The sequence below is a fragment of the Podarcis gaigeae genome (assembly GCF_964106915.1).
Source record: "Podarcis gaigeae genome assembly, chromosome: 10".
In the NCBI taxonomy this organism is placed as follows: Eukaryota; Metazoa; Chordata; class Lepidosauria; order Squamata; family Lacertidae; genus Podarcis; species Podarcis gaigeae.
The window spans coordinates 42,355,621-42,369,086 of record NC_139686.1 but is presented as its reverse complement, the minus strand read 5'-3'; positions in this window follow the sequence as shown (position 1 = coordinate 42,369,086).

The following is a 13,466-nucleotide window of genomic DNA, read 5'->3' as shown; positions in this document are numbered from 1 at the left end:
CCTTGTGATAACTAAAGCGCAAAAATTGAGTTTCCTTGGAGAGAACACAGTACAGAGGAGGAAATGTCAGTATCTTCAAATCCTATGGCAAGAGCAAGATCCAACATCACATCTTAGGGTGAGGAACTTGACAAGGTACAGAACCACACAGAGAACAAAGATAAGATGGAACAGATATACAAACTGCCACCCACCGACAGAAACCCAGAAAGCACATTCTTGGATATTGAAGTTTAAATGTACTCCAGGCCAAAAACTGATCATTACTGCTCTGCTGCCATCTGCTTTGGGGGAATGAGACTGCTAGGGTATTTTAAATTTTGTATGTATGTACTCTCCAGATCTGTGTACAGTGGTACCTCGGTTTACGAACTTAAACCGTTCCGGAAGTCCGTTCTTAAACCAAAACTGTTCTTAAACCAAGGCGTGCTTTCCCTAATGAGGCCTCCCACTACCAGTGCCCTTCCACCATTCGGATTCCGTTCTTAGACTGAGGTAAAGTTCTCAAACCAAGACACTATTTCTGGTTTTGGCACCACTGTACTTCCTTTCTTCCACAAGAATGATCAAAACCTAAGTTTCTTCTTATAAATACAGAGCGACTACCACCAGTGTCTGAAGAGTTTTGTCAGTGAGGGACAGGAAGTGCTTAAGTTTTAATAAAAGAAATGTCTGTCAACTCTGTTCAAGTCTGTCTGAAGGCAACACAATCTGATCTGGCAGCTCTTCCCCAAGTCCTTAAGGTGTGGACAGTCTGTTTATTTAAAAAAATGTATTTTCATTCTAATTAAAGTTGTATAATTTGTTCCTTTGATCTGAAGAAAATCATGATTTGATCATTATAGACCAACTTTCTGTACGTGACCCAAACCCTCTCCTCCACTTTGAACCAGTTCAGGGGAAATTTTATCAGTTATTGTTTTATATACTCCGAAGTTAAGCCCTAGCACTGAAAACAGATGCTGTGGGTGAGCCCTGTTAATTTCTGGCAAAAAATAAACCTTGGAATGAGGTGGGGGGGAGGGCACAGCACAGCTGCCATAACTGAGAAACACTTGCAGTACCATAAGGATTAAATTTAAACCTGACTGTATGAGGATGCATTAATAAGAAATACTTTCCATATTATAGTAAGTGGGCAAAGTCTCCACACAGTGCCTTTTCTGGTCATAAATTGAACTTCCATAACTAACCATGAAATCCCTAGCCAGGCTGTCATGGAGTAAGGTAAGGATATGGTTTGCACGTTTACATATATAACTTAAATTGTCCATAGAGGACTCTAACGAAGATATGCATTTGGGGGCTTTGGAAATTCCTTGTGGGAGGACACTTTGTTTGCATGCGTGCATAATGCTTGGTGCCATTCATTCAAGTGCATTCATAGACTTGTCCTGATTCACAAAGGGAGCATTCCCTCCATCCAAATGAGCACAAATACTCTCGTGGGATGGGGTACTCTAGCGCATGCGCATTACAACTCCCACACTTGTAATGCTATCCTGGCTTGGAACAGTTGCTCTGCTTTGCCCAATCTGCATTTCAAGTTTTCCAAGACACCAAGCATTATAATTAAAATAAACACATTTATTAGTCATGTGATAATCATCACCATCTGTTCAGGGGGTTGCTTCTTAATAAAGAAAGCACACAGGATATAGAGGTGGAACATCCAAAATGTGAGCCATTCTGGAACTATGAACAACTGCCATTCCCTTGGGTCTGTAGACAGGATTACCCTGATAAGCACCCAAATTCATTTCTGCATTTTCTTCTCCATCTAACAAAGCACAAACTAGATGGATAACAATATGTTTACAATATGATTTATACTGGTTGTCTAATAATTTTTTAATATATAGGTGTTGCGAGCAGGGAACTTGCTTCCTAAAAGTCTAGTTACAAATAGGACGGTGTTGTTGTTGTTGTTTAAATTAAGCTTTTAGTTATTGTATATATCATCAACATCAGTGCTTTTTTCTGGGGGGTACGCAGGGATACGCATACCCATAAACATTTTGTGAATCTAATGGGAGAAGAAACTAAATTTTAAAAACATTTTTAGTTTCTTCTCTAGCACAGTGAATCGTCACCTCCATTGCTACTTCCAATGGTGGCCACATTTCCTGTCACAGTGTTTCCGGAGTCTCAGACAGAATGAAAGTGCCCCTAAACATTTTTTTAGAAAGAAAGCACTGATCAACATGGTGTACCTATGCTGATGGCTGTATACACAGGGAAAGCCAGTCAGATGGGCAGGGTATAAATAATAAAAATTATTAATTATTATTATTATTATCATTATTGTTTGGTGTATTTAGTGGTGAAAGAGAAGGGGTGCAGAGGAAAAGTGGCAGGTAGCGGAAGGACTAAACTGATTCATCAACTATATTTCATGTGACAAACTAATGTTTATTAACTAGATGAAAGCCCTAAAAACAGCACCTTACTATTTTTAGGCATGGAAACTCATCCATCACAGAGAAAGCCTCAGCATCATGAATGAGAAGCCACTGAAGGGATGCTAAATGTTTGATGACTTATTATGCTTTTATATCTGTTGGAAGCTGCAAAGAGTGGCTGGCATAACCCTGCCAGATGGGTAGGGTATTATTATTAGTAGTATTAGTAGTAGTAGTAGTAGTAGATTCTTTGTCCCACATTTAATTTTAGTGCTGAATAAGTTTGTCGGCATAAGATATACTGTCTGCATCTGGCTTTTTTGTTTTTTGCTTTTGACCAGTTTCCAGAGTTCTGGAGCTGGCTACGGAAAACAAAATATAGAATGACTCAGCTGCAGCAGCCTCCGTTCTGTGAATAAAAACTCCATGTCTTCAGAAGGGAATTCCAATAAATGGCCATTTCAGTTAAGCCATTTTTCTCGTAAGTCACAGACTTAATAAGGTAAAGGCCTTTGGGTCGAAGTCAGTATAATTACATCAGGTTCAGCCCATTAATGTTAAGGAAAACCAAGCCCTTAAGCAGAAGTAATCGTGTATGTGTTCACATGGCTGCAGGAACGACAACTTGAGGACCCAAGGAGAAATAACAAAATGGCTTGCGTGAATCTCTGAAATGAGTTTGGATGAGAACAAATAAAGAAAAGCACATTAGAGTTAAGAGATTCCTCCACTGGGAGAAACCCCCTCCACAATGCATTGCGCTAAGTTAGTGCGCATCCACATTTCCCACAGCAGCCAATCTGCACTGATTGATTTGGGACACATTGATGTGGATTGTTTGTTTTTTATTATACCCAGCTTCTCCAGTCAAAAGAGGCCACAAAGTTTGTTCCTTTTCATTTGGAAATATTTGTTCCTGCACTTCCAGTTAAGTACTAAACAGCTCGGACAAAGAAGTGCATGAAGCTTCTTCAGCATCACCATCAAGGACAACACAATCCAGCAGAAACCACACGATGCCTGCTTTTTAAAAAGCTCTTGTCATGTGGCAGATGGAACATCTGGCAAAGTAGCTGCCTGGTAGGTCTTTGATGAGTCATGCAGCAGCAGCCCAAGGAGGCTAGATAGCAATGACTTGAATGCAATCCCAGCCACCACTAGGAAGCCTGAGCAGAAGTTGGGGTGGTTGGTGTGAAAGAGGGGAGTTGAACTCTCTCCCCTCTCATGCCCCAACAAAGAAATGCATCTCTGAAGATGCTATTTGCCTTTCAGAGGAAGGATCCATTGGCACCAGTAGGAGCTTTTTGTAAAATATGTATCAGTTGCATCAATGTGATTAACATAATGTTGACCCTAAGCCCCAGGCTGCCATCCATTTAAAATAAGGTTTGAAGATTTTTTTCAAAGAATCCGGGGACACTTTTTTTTTTTTTGAAAAGAGAAAAGAAAGTTATTTTTTAAAGTTATTTTTTAAAAACACACACACACTAATATCTTCTCTTCTGTTGTCTCCTCTGTTGCACGACCTTCCTTTGGGCCCTGGCCTGCTCTTTTGGAGCGCTAGCCACCATGGAGTAACCTCAGGTCAGGCCTGGGCTTGGCCACGTGTCCTTGCCCTCCTGTGCTCTCCTACCTCTCCCCCTCAGCATTGGCAGTGGCACGACAAGGTTGGGGCTCCCCTCTTTTTCTCCTTCCTCTTTCTCTCTATTCCTTCTCCTCCTCCCTGCATTGGCTCCGGGGTTTTCTTGGCCCCAGAGTGCCGCTGGGCAGTTGGCCCGGTGGCTGGGCACTCTTGCTCCTGACTCGATTTGGGTTGCGGGGGTCAGCGGTTCCCCCAGTTGATGCAGTGGGCACCCCCAGTTCCCCCTTGGCAGTGGTGGTGGTGGTGGCAGCGGCAGTCTCAACAGCCCGGAGCCAGCCTGGTAGCGCAGTTGGCTCTGACTGGCTTCAGGAGCTGCTCGTTGCTGTGGTGCCCACCGTTTTGCCTCACCAGAAGTCCCCATATGATGTGTCTTGTGCTGTTGAACCAATCATGCAACATTCATTCCCTACTAATAAATCTACAACATTTAAAATATATATCCGGGGACATTAAATGAAATCCAAGGACATTCTGGGGATGGATTTTGTCCAGAGACAGATTTGTAAATCCAGGGACTGACCCTGGGAAATGAGGACGTCTGGTAACCATAATTTAAGAGGCATGGACGCAGTGTAGTCTGTTTAGCTCCCCAGAACACGAAAGACGTCAGAATGGAAATGAAGGAATGGGAAATAAAGAGAAGTAATAAGGGGGGAGAAGGAAAAGCATTGCAAGGGGAAAGAGACAAAAAAAATAAAAAACTGAAATTAAAAGACCTAAGCAAGCATAGCACATGCCCTCCCTAAAGCAGCAACTTTCAAAATGTAGACTGAGTGCACAGAAAGAATAAATGATAATGGAGCAAGATAGGGAACAACAAACAATACTGCAAAGCTGACTTCCTAGCCCTGCATAAAAATTAGAACATTTTCGCCTCTCTCTATAGGACTGGGGCTGAAAGTCAATTTTCTTTCATCTGCTTCAGTGAAGCAGACAGACTCTGAGGGAATGTATCAATTAATGAAATATTGAAATACAGTGTTTTATATATCTCGGGTTACAGAAAAGGAAGATGTAGCTGAAGACATGTGAACCTATATTAACTCTAGAACAATGCTGTGAAAATTTATGCAGAGTGGGAGCGGATTTAAGAAAGCAGTTTCCCACTGAATACGGCCTACGGGGATGTGTTTGTTATAACCAGACTAATACGTGTGCCTTTGGTTGCTAGCCATGTTGAATTATAAATATTTAGATTCAGCTGTCTATTCTCCATCAGTGTGAATAGGCTGCTGTTTTCATTTTTAGTGTTCCATTTATGCCCTTTTATTTACTACTATGTACTAAATTTCATTTATGAGTTTAGAGTTACCAAATTTTAATGAACACAGAAGTGAAATGTTTCTCTCACCCTGGTTGTCCTTGTTACTTTCTGTGCCTGACTCTTTTGCAGAATAAGCTGCAAGACCGTGCATATTTACTCGGAAGCTAAGTTCCACTGTGCCCAGTAAGGCTTGCTCCCAAGTAACAGTTTTATGGATTGCAATCTAAAATTGTGGCAATTCTGATCCCCATTTTTTTCAGGGGGCGGGGAAGCCATAACTGCTTAAAGTGGTATGATATTTCTTTAAATGTAAAGTGCAGATGGGGGCTATGTCTAATAGTACTCCTAATAGTACTACAGTACATCTAATAGTAATCCTGGTCTGACTGAACTGGCTACCAGTTAGCTTCCGGGCCCAATTCAAAGTGCTGGTTTTGACCTATAAAGCCTTAAATGCCTCATGATTGAAGTATCTCAAGGACCGCCTCTTTCCATATGAACCTATCCAGTCCCTGAGATCATCTTCTAAGGCCCTCCTTCGTGTGCCACCTCCTTGAGAGGTTTGGAGGGTGGCAACACAAGAACAGGCCTTCTCTGCAGTGGCTCCCGTCTGTGGAATGCTCTCCCCAGGGAAGTTTGCCTGGTGCCTTCATTAACTACCTTTAGGCGCCAGTCAAAAAAGTTCCCTTTTAATCAGGCCTTTGGTTGATCATATGCCCTTTTAAAATGTGGGGGGTTTTTTGGGGGGTGGCTATTGGTTTGTTTTTGTTTTTATTATGTATTTTGTGATTCCCCCCCCCCCATGAACCGCCCTGACAGCCCCGGGTATAGGGTGGTATATAAATAAAACTCAATAAATAAAATAATAAATAAAATAGTAGGCATTTACCTCCTGGTTTGCTCTTTGCTTATTTTCTACCCAAAGTGATGTAGCTGCTGTTCTCAGATATCTCCATCACATAGTGTTAACCCAGCCTGTCTGCCTGAGTTCACCCACTTTCTAACTGTACACACAGAGAAGAGATGTGTCTTTTTGTTGCATGTTTGCACAGGACCTTATTGTCACGTAGCCCTGATCCATGACGGAACCAGCATTGTCATGATAATCATCAAAGCTGATGGCTATTTGGTGTACAGGTGTGTGGCAGGCATTATAATGGCTCCCTGCATGTTTGGCTTGGGCTTTGTGGGGGGAAAGGACAACTCGTACATAAAACTATGCTATCAAGGAAAGGTTGTCCAAGGCTCAGCCAAGTGACGCAACAGGAGTCTCTGTCACAGAGCAAATAAAATGCAACAATGAAATAAGGGAGTGTTTCTCCACTGCCATTTGTTTCCCAGACCTCAATAGATTTTCTTTGATGCTATTAAGAGTTTGGCCACATACAGACATTTCTTAAAATAAATCTAGCTGCCATAAAAGTGGGCCACTTCTTGGAGGGCAACTTGTAACCTGATTGCCCACTTCCGAAACCTTCACAATTTGCTGCCAAAAAAGTGCTAAGTTCTGTGTGTATTCTCTTGGGAATAAAACTCTTTTGACTCTACCCTTTCCCTCAAGTCAGTGCCATGCAGAGATTCCAATCTGATTCACTGTAATTTCCATGGTTTCCCCCCAAATGTATATCTTTCCTCTGATACAGAGGCAAGACAAAGGGTGATATTCGACTATGTTTTACTTACTGAAATCAATGAAGATGAGTAAAGTCCATCAATTTCAATTGGTCTACTTAGTTGAACACCACCCAAACTCCACATCGCTATCTCAATGTATAAAGCTTCCTCCACAAGGCATTTCTTAGAGAAACCTCAATGGGAAGTGGACTATTAAATGACTATTGCCTGCTGTGAGGCTTCCGGTTCCTCTCTGCCTTAATGGAGGCAGCCCCCATGACAGCAGGAGATCATTGGCGAAGGAAAAACAAAGATGATTGAGGGTAATCACCCTTGCAAATTCCCCCCAGGGAAGGGGGGGAATGGGCTTCACTTGCAGTTCATCTTAGTAGCTGGTTCTCACTCTGGCATGGAATGTGGGTGAGCACGGAGGCTCTGAGTGCAAAAGCACTTCACCTGCCGGAAACCCTCCAACGCCACCTTTAAGAAGCAGAGGTTTTCTTATTAATTAGAGCTTAATTGGACCAAAGTACAGGCGCGTGCTAGAAGAGATGAGATCACAAAATATGAAACAAAACCAACTTCAAGAATTTTAAGGTTTGAACTTGAGATAAGACTTCATTTGGTGCAAAAGACATGGGGGAGCCTTCGGTTTCTTTATATAAAGTTTTCTTCTACACATTTATGATTCAGCAACCCTTCTGTGAATGTTAGTTCAAATTATATTTGTACAAGCAAGGATGGAAGAAATTGGATTATAAATATGGAATATAACATCAAACGGAACTGCATGTGTAAAAAGGGGGGAAAGTGAGGAAACCTCTATTTTGCAAAAGGTTTACAATGGAAACAGAGCCGACTCTTCCCCATCCTTTATTATTTACAAAGTGAACTGAATAACGCTAAAAGAACTTGGAATTTAATTTAATTGGAAGTATGATTGCTTGTATATCTTCAACTGGAAGGAAGGATGAAAAGAGTCTGAACTGCCAAGGAACTGATAAGGTTCTTTATTGAGTTATCTGCAGTTAAACAAACCACTCTTCTTCCCAGGCTGAGAGGAAATATGGTGACAACAGTTTATTTACTGGGACAGAGCAACTTTTACAGTTGTTAAAGTTCTCAGTGCAAAAACAATGAAGCATGGGATGGAGTGATGAAGAAATTTCTGGAACAATGGGATATCAGCTTTGCCCAAGACATGACAGATAACTGCAAGAATCGGGGGAAAGAAAGACATAACATCTTACAAGAACAGGAAGAAACACCACGGACATAATAATTGCCACACACAGGAAGAACAAGGATATTGTTTAAGTTCCACACTTGCAGTTTCATAAATCATTTGATGTGTCAACGCAAACAGAAGTTATTAATATTGCACTTGTTGGATAAGGGATTATTATTACAACTGGAATGTACCGGTAATTGAAACTAATAAGATTTTTGAATGTAGAAATAAAGAAAATCATCAAACCATCAAATCTAGCACGTGGGGGCTGCTTTATCTGAATTATATAATTCAGTATTTGAATGATTGCTATTAATAACTGTATTATAAATTGGTGTTGTTATTACTGGACTAACTGAAAACTAATAAAAATTATTTTTTAAAAAATGCCTCCTGTAATATCCTCAATCACAAAAATACTTTCTGCAGCTACTGCTACCACAGACTTCAAGTTCTGTGTATAGCTCTGTTCACATTGAGGATTTTCTACAAGATGATATACAAGAGAAGAACTATGAAGAGAAAGAAAGAAAAAACAAACACCAGCCAGTTTTGCATGTATGAACTGAGCCATATTGTTCCTATAATCCTATAGAAAATCTTTCACAGGAAAGGGGAAATGGCACAGTGCAGTTTTCTAGTGCCACATTTAGAGGCCCTTTGCTGCTATCATTTATAATATTGCTTTTCAATTTATTCTTTTGCAGCATTTGAAAAATAGAAAACAAAAATGAAATGCTAGCAGACAAGAGATCAAGCAGTGCAAGGAAAACAAATAAAAGACAACAGTCCCATGCTTGTTTACTCAAAAGTATGGTAAGTTCCACTGCATCCAACAGGACTTACTGCCTACTAAGTAATTTGGATTGCTCCCTAAATGATACAGAACAAGCTCCCAGCCACTTGCAAACTAGTTCATTAGTTTAATTTATGGTATAACTGAAACCAATGACACAACTAATGGTCTGAACAAATAATGACAGAGGTTGGATGACCATCTGTCATGGATGCTTTAGCTGAGATTCCTGCATTGCAGAGGCTTGGACTCAATGACCCTTGGGGTCCCTTTCCAACTCTATGATTCTTTGAAAACCAATTCTGAAACTAATTACTTGAGTGAAAAGGGTAGCTGGCAAATATAAATCTGACCCACTCTTGTTCCGGCACCAACTTAACTTAACAAGCCTAAAGAAAACAAGAACTGACCTACTTTTGCAAACGGGTACTCTTCAGTTGCAAGAGTAAATATATTTGCACAGACCAGAGAGACTACCGCTTGCAGGTGTCTCTGAGACAAAATTACAAAGAACTTGGCAAAGCCTTACAATACAGTGTGTGTTCACAGTAGGGCAGGTGTCCTTAGTAGCTCATAGTGCTAGACTACCAACCGGCTTCCAGGAACGAAACTCTAAAATATGATAAGCATAGTGAGGACTAGTCATACCATCATCTTCCACAGACAACCAGACTAGATGGTGACTGGAAGGGAGCTTCTACTGTACTTAAGTCTTATGACATCCATGTTAAGTTAATTGAGGGTTCTGAGCTCTGTTTGAGCAGTTGAATTCTTTTGACTTAGAGTATCATGTTATTGTTAAGTCATACAAAAAGTAAAAGGTAGCTTTCCTGGCCCATAAGGGGGGGGGAATCCAAAATCTAAATTAGGACATTGCTTTGATGAGGCCAACCAAAATGTTACAAAATAGTGTGCAAGCTCGCAACTTCTCTAGAATTCTTCATTAGACTTACTTGAACACCTGCTTCTTCCTTCTCCCATTCCATCACAAAACTGTGACCAGATGCAGGCGCCATGGTGTCAGCATTAGTCAACGTCCCTCTCCACTTGTTTTCTTTACCATCTAGCTTGAGTAAGAGTTCTGGAGAACTCGAAAGCTTGCTCACTAAATTGCGGCATTTTTTGTTTGCCTAAAAAATGGTGCTACCCTAATAGGCATTTTGAGATGTTACTGCTCGTAATCTGTGTGCTAATACTATAATACCCATCTCCACATAATTGACGCTACCTGCTGATGTCCTTTCTCCAGGTGACCCCACCATCCAAAGTGAGGCAGATGGCAACAAGACACATTATTGCTTGTGGCACCCAGTTTGTGGAACTCAACCCCCAAGGAGGTTAAATTGGATTTTCCTTTGTTTAGGCTTCAAGTCATGATTCTTATTTTTTTGTTTGCTCTGGCTTTTTAAAGGTATGGTGGGAACTCTGCATTCTGTTTTATTTTAGCTTTACTGAAGATGACTTATTTTTGTGTGTTTTCATGAAATTGCTAACCACCCTGAGATGAGTGGGTTGCATGCTGAAGAGCACAGAATATGCAGCACTTATATTATTGCATTCATTCCCACTGTGCCATTTTCATTGTATAAATTAGCTGTATAAAAGAGCATGGTTCAAAAACTTTTGAAGGCAAATATCTAACAGACCTAACTGGATTTGCTTTAGTCCCAATTAATCGGCATTACTGCATCTCTTAATGTACAGTTCTATGAAATGTTTGGCAATGTTCCTGTCTCAGGTACACTGACAGGGATCTGCTTGTTTAAATTACCACTATAAGACATCAGTACAGATGACTTCTGAAAATTTGGAGTGTTCTGGAAATTTCATCTCAACCTCTGGTATCAGTAAAAGCAATGACTCATTCACAGTGTCCTGATATATAATTATTTTCTCACGGTGAATAAATCACACCAGGAGCATTGATTGGTGTGAAAAATTATAACACAAGGACAGCTGACTCTTTAAAGACAAACTGTTGCTTTTTTTTTCTTTTTTGCTGTCCAGACTGGTTTGTCCTGCTGCATAAAATTTAGATCTTGATTTCCACAAGCTGAAGGTTTTGTTTTGTTTTTTCCCTCACTGTACTCATTTTTAAAATCTTCCAGAGTAGAAACCTCATCTACAAGCTGCCAAGCAAGAAAAGAGGCACATTTTCCTAATGCAAGAGATTACATTTTCGTAGTACGAACCAGGAGCCATTTTAAAGCCCAGAAGATCTACTATTACATACCAGCCAAAGTGGGTTCATGGGGGGGGGGACCTTGTAGATGAATGGTATGAGACACTGTTCATATGCTAGCCTCCAAGATCACAACCCCTCAATTTACTTCTGATTTGTTTGGACACAGAAGGGATTAATCAGAGACTGACTGTGGCTGAAGTAGAGTCAGCAACTCCTGGCAAAACGCAAGGCTCTTGGTCCAGATGATTATATAAAGAAGAGCAGACTTGGTGACTTGGTAACTATGTACGTGTTGCATGCAACCCTTGGGGTTGTGATTTTGAGAGGAGGAATGGCAATGGGGGAGCAATCCCCCCCCCCCCGTTGACTGTTCGTCAACTCAAAGGCACTCCTAAGCTGCTGACACACACACAAATGTGCACACACACATGCACACGGTTCCAGATGTGTAATTAGCCCTATAAACAGTTAATCTGCGTTAATTTCAATTCTAAGCTGGCATAAGGTCATGTTTTGTGACATTAGAGCAATGGCTGGAAGGAATCCCTCAGCCAACCACGAAGACAGGATGCCAGCTTCTTCGAATCAACAGAGCAGCTCAGCACAACAGCTTTATAATCTTTGTTGCCAGGATAGCCAGTATTTTAGGAAGTTGCTAATCGCTCATGTCATAAGATATACTAATTAGGAACCCTCATTCTTTATCCCCCACACCCAGTGCTATTTTTTCTGGGGGGACACAGGGCTACGCATACCCCTAAACATTTTGTGAATCTAACTTTGACCTCATTGAGGATCAGTATTTCAATATGAGTAGGAAAATGAAAGTGCCCCTAAACATTTTTTAGAGGGGAGAAAAAAGCACTGCCCATAGCTAACATTTTACTTCTATGTAATATTGCATAGCAGCACCAACATGTTTTGTTTGTTGGTCAATAAAATGCAGTGTGAAGTAACCCAGACAGTTTGGAGAGCTGACAACAACATGCTGTAGAAGGCAGAGAGTCTTCCCCATCAGATTTCTCTCTCAGCTGTCATCATCATCAACCATTAAATCAGGCTGATGACAAGAAGAGAAAGGAGAGACTACAAAGCCTGTCTGCTAAAAGACCAGAAACTTTTGGCTCCTCCTCTTATTGAAATAGTCCCATTCCACCTGGACATTACAAGAGCTCTACAAGGAGTTACCAGCTCATTCTTCCCTTTCAACTCAAAGTACCTATATTAAGGTTTAAAGCCCTACATGACTTTGCCCCCAGATATCTAAAATACGTCCTCCTTCCCTAAAGACCTTCTGGTCATTAATATTGGCAAAGGAAGTAAGAAATTTGAGGAGTGGTGGCCCACACAGGAGGGGGCTTTCTCTAGGTTGCTTCAAAATTGTGGAATTTCCCTGCTGTGGTGCCTTATTCTTCAGCTTTCATTGGATGCTAACGATGTTCCTCCTACCTCATAGGCTTTGACAGCTGAAAAGTATTTTCGTGACCTACTTGAAAACTATAAATTAACCTGCTGATGGTTGCATATATAGTTCATTAGCTTTATTTTGTTTTGAATGTTGTAAATCCCCCCAACCCAATGAAGAACAGTTAAGAAATCTAATAAAGAAGGAGAAACGGTGTCTGAGTTTTATTTTTCCTGCCTCCCTCCCAAATGCTTTTCCTTCTATGGCATATACTTAGGATTGTAAGCATAAAGATGAGGATTAGTTTATTAACATTTGTAAACCTCTGTGGGACCCTTTTTTGGGGTTGAAGAACAGGATAAAAATGATTTAAATAAATAAAGTTGCTCATGCCCTGGGTGGATAAACTCTTGTCCTCTACTCCAATTAAAAGCAAGCCCTAGCCACACATTAAATGAATGTTTAATTAACTTCCATGTTGTTATTTGGCTTTCACACTGAAATGGCTGAGCAGTATCTGGCAAGACACAAAGGCTGGCCACACTGCTGCCAAGTAGACTTGGCACAAAATAGGTCAATTCATCTTCATAGGCCCCTGTTATTTAATGCCCCAGTGTAGACTACATCTTCTCAAATTGCTAAACACAACAGGCATTTCTTATCCCCAAGTACGGTTTAATATGGAAAATAAAGATTCTTATGTTTTTCTTATCTCCAGGAGCAGAAATTCTATGTCTCTGAATACCAGTTGAAAGGGAACTATAGGAGAGGGTTATTGCCCTCATATCCTGATGTTGGGCTTCTTATATGCATCTGGACTACATAGACCTCTGGCCTGATCCGACAAAGCTCCTCTTCTGTTCTTATGGCTTCAAGAGGGTAGGTTTCAATTCAAGATGGGGAACTTTTGTAGCCCTCCAAATGTTG